Source organism: Spinacia oleracea, chromosome 2, assembly GCF_020520425.1.
Source record: "Spinacia oleracea cultivar Varoflay chromosome 2, BTI_SOV_V1, whole genome shotgun sequence".
Taxonomy (NCBI): Eukaryota; Viridiplantae; Streptophyta; class Magnoliopsida; order Caryophyllales; family Amaranthaceae; genus Spinacia; species Spinacia oleracea.
This window is the reverse complement of record NC_079488.1, coordinates 41,898,144-41,902,146: the sequence shown is the minus strand read 5'-3', so window position 1 is coordinate 41,902,146 and position 4,003 is coordinate 41,898,144. Positions and strand designations below refer to the sequence as shown.

The window sequence follows — 4,003 nt, the reverse complement described above, 5'->3', positions numbered from 1 at the left end:
AGAAGTCATGAATGTGCATAAATAGATTGGATTAAGTCTTGTAAAGTTAAAAGTAATCATATAAAACATTTAATATGTTTAAAATGAGTCCTAAGGTTCTTTATTTCATATTTGGGAGCAAAAAAGCCTCATTTTAGCCTAATATGACCTATAACGACCAAACAAGCCTTAAATTTGCATAAGTAGATTGGAATGAGTGTTAGAAAGTTAAAACTATTCATATTAAACATGTAATAAGTATAAAATGAGTCCTTAGGTTCTTTAGTTCAAAGTTGGGAGGGAAAATGCTTCATTTTAGCCTTAATATGACCTATAACGACCCAATAAGTCTTAAATGTGAATAAATAGATTGAAATGAGTCTTAGAAAGTTAAAACTAAGCATATTAATCATGTAAAGGGTTTAAAATGAGTCTTTAGGTTCTTTAGTTCAAGGTTAGGAGCGAAAATGTCTCATTTTAGCTTAAATATGACCTATAACGACCAAACAGGTCTCAAATGTGCATAATAGATAGGATTGAGTCTTGAAAAGTTAAAAATAATCATATGAATCATGTAATAAGTTTGAAATTAGTTTTTAAGTTCGTTAGATCAAAGTTGGGAGCGAAAATGTCATTTTAGCCTAAATATGACCTATAACGGCCAAAGAAGTCATGAATGTGCATAAATAGATTGGTTTAAGTCTTGTAAAGTTAAAACTAATCATATAAAACATTTAATATGTTTAAAATGAGTCCTAAGGTTCTTTATTTCATATTTGGGAGCAAAAAAGCCTCATTTTAGCCTAATATGACCTATAACGACCAAACAAGCCTTAAATTTGCATAAGTAGATTGGAATGAGTGTTAGAAAGTTAAAACTATTCATATTAAACATGTAATAAGTGTAATACTCTGAGAAAATATGTAGCTTTTCCTATTTGGTTTATTGTTCACAAATCAGGATCTTTGGACAACAACAAATGCTTATTAATCCAAGAAGCTTTTCCTATTTGGTTAAAACCCACACATTATTCACAATCTTCAACTTTTGTGATAATCATAAATCATAATGGACAAGCACTGTAGAATAGAGGTAGTCTAGATGCCTGAAAAACCTATAGCCTGGATATCGAACCTCCTAGTTAGATGAAAGCTCATACCTGACCAGATGCGGCCAATCCATCAGTTAAAAGAGAGACAGCCAACCACACTTGCATACAGATTTGATGAGCAGCCATAGCTAGAGGACCTTGACGAGCAGCCATCGAGGTCCCAATCGTCATAGTTATCAAAACAGCCACAGTTCTTCCAATCAGAAATCCACCTGGAAAAAAGGTAAACATAAGGAAACAGACGGCAATCCAAACATGTACGAGTAACACTTTAAGTAGGTACAAACAATGGCCACTTAAGTAGACTAATTTAATAAGTTTGTAATGGTGATTATTAAGTAGAAGGTTATTAAAATCAATGTGTTGGATAAAATTTCAGACTGTATTTTCTTTCTTATGCCAATCAAGAACATCAAAGATGAAAACTTTAAATGTGTGAAAATTATAAAGAAAGAACAGTTCAATAATCTAGAAGATGCAATCAAATAGCTTTCTTGCAAGTACTTAACTTTAACTGGGAGACAACTTGTTTGGAAATGATTGATCTAAAGTCCCTTTAACAATAAATGGTGGTAAAGGTGATGAGCTTATAAGAATTTTCGCAAGGAAATTCCATGTCAAAGTCCATAATAAGAATTTTGTATCTCAGGATGAGTTATTCATGGACAAGGAAGGTGGAGGGTATTTCAATACCCCAGGGGAAGACCCTTCTGTTCTTTTGCGTGTAAAAGAAGATCATGATGGTGCGGAGCCTTCTGGAAACTCAGTTGCAGCAATCAACCTTGTCAGGTTGGCCTCAATTTTTGAGAAGCAAAAAACCTAAGATGTATAGAAACGGGTGCACGTAGAGAATACATGCTTATAAAGGGAACCCGATATATAGAAAGGGTCATTCTCCTCTTTCTGGAGAATCAGATGACTTGAAAAATGAGAAAGCCAGAAAAGAAGACAAAGAAGGTGAAGAGATATACATGACTCCTATATAGAAAGGCTCATTGCTAGTGTGTTAAGTCAGTTGGGAGTGAGTTTGTTGGATACTGTTTGCAGTTGTTAGGTCAACATGGGCCATTGTTGACTTGAGCTGTGTATGGTCTGGTGTCAAAAAGTTAGCAACTTAATTAGTTCATATCTACTTAACAATCAGTATGTCATATAAGAATAACAAAAAACCTCAAACATCCACTAACCTCAATATAATACTAAAAACTATGTAAACCATGTAATAATACAAATCTTGAAGAAGAAAGAAGAGAAGCATACATTTAGCAGCACATTCAGAAACACATTCAGTACAGGAATGAGTTCCAACTCCAGCAGCATTTCCAACACCAGCTGTCTTATTTAATCATTAAAAACACCATCAATTTCTGAAACCTAATCTCGACGCCTCTCCATTTGCTTTGCTGGTGTTGAACAATGAAACCCAAATTATCACAAATCTATACTATTGTAGTGAAATTGCAAAGCTATATTCAGTCCTGAGACATTAACATCTCAATGAAAGAAGAATTTTAGTAAAGATGGATTCAATTCTTCTAATAATATGAAGTGAACATCCTAATTCCCATCAAATGACAGTATTACTTGATAAACATGGTATTTCTCAGCTCTAATCGTTCCCTAACTAAAACTTTAAGTCTTATTTTATTTTAACTTCTTCAAAGAGATTAAAGGCAAAATGATGGTTAACAAAACTTAAATAGTTCATATCTGCCATAAATTACTATATCATACAAGATTACTAAAACCTCTAACAATCAGCAAATCCAACTTCAATCAACACTAAAAATTATGTAAATCTTAAAGAAGAAATAAGAGAAGCATACCGATGCCTATACTTAAAGAGCAGTAGCATAACCAAAAAGAATCAACCTCAACCCATATCCCAAAATCTAAGTGCAGAGTTTGCGGATGAAATCCTGATAATTAAGCGTCCTCAAATCCCTAATTCTGAACGAAAGAGGAAAAAAGGAAACCCTAGCTTAGTAGATCGTTCCCTCTTTCGATTAAAAAATAAAATGGAGCCAAAACCCTAAAATTTGGGGGAAAATAGTTAATTCAATTTTACAAAAATTGAATAAGCCGAATCTTAAATTGAATAGAGATATATACCTCTGTAGTGCATAAATTCACTTAAATTTGAAGAAAAACGGGCGGTGGTGGTGGTGGTGAGAAACGCGATTGGTGAGAAACGGTGGTAGTTGAACCCAATTGGATCTCCATCGGAAGGTGGTGAGACGGTGGTGAACGCGGCAGAATTTCGAGATTACAAATCCGTCTTACCCTTGGTGGCCGTCTTTCGTGAAAGAAAGGTACAGGTTCAGAGAATTGAAGATAGGAGGACTGAGAGGGTAGGCTGGTAGCTCACTAGCTGCTCGTGGTTTTTCTTGGAAGAGGAGAGGGTTTCGAATAAAGGTGGCGACTGGCGAGGAGGCCAGAACCACCGACGAGTAAGCTATGGCGACGCAGGAAGGGTTTTTTTTGGGGACTACGCAGGAAAAGGTAAGGGAAGAAGAGGGGAGTTAAGCGCGAGAAATGAAATTTTAATATTGCAGCGAATTTTTTTTTGACCCGGGCTATTGCAGGGGGCTTTTAAATGTACGCTGCGACAAAAATAGGTTATTGCAGGGGGCTTTTAAATTGTACGCTGCAACAAACTTTTTTGCAGGGAACAATTAAATTGTACGCTGCAACAACCCTTTAAAAGGTTTGACCCGCGTTGACCGACTGGTTATTGAAGCGTATTAATACATGTACGCTGCAACAAGGGGGCTGCAACAGGGGTTTTTTCTACGTTGTTGCCCCTCGTAAGTCAAATAGAAGTATATTTCAGCCGGACAGATGGACAGGTGTCCTCTTGACTGAAAACTTTGACGTTCTCATATTAGATAGTGATGAACCTATGACTTACA

At 35.6% G+C, this 4,003-nt stretch overlaps 1 long non-coding RNA gene across 1 annotated transcript; it reads right to left on the bottom strand.

Moving 5' to 3' along the window:
* Positions 1–1,132: 1,132 nt before the first annotated feature.
* Positions 1,133–3,379, bottom strand: LOC130466898 (uncharacterized). The gene is made up of 3 exons (XR_008927055.1): positions 2,918–3,379; positions 2,352–2,494; positions 1,133–1,303 (listed from the first exon to the last, which is right to left on the bottom strand). It is a non-coding gene; the product is annotated as an uncharacterized lncRNA (long non-coding RNA).
* Between the last annotated feature and the right edge of the window lie 624 nt (positions 3,380–4,003).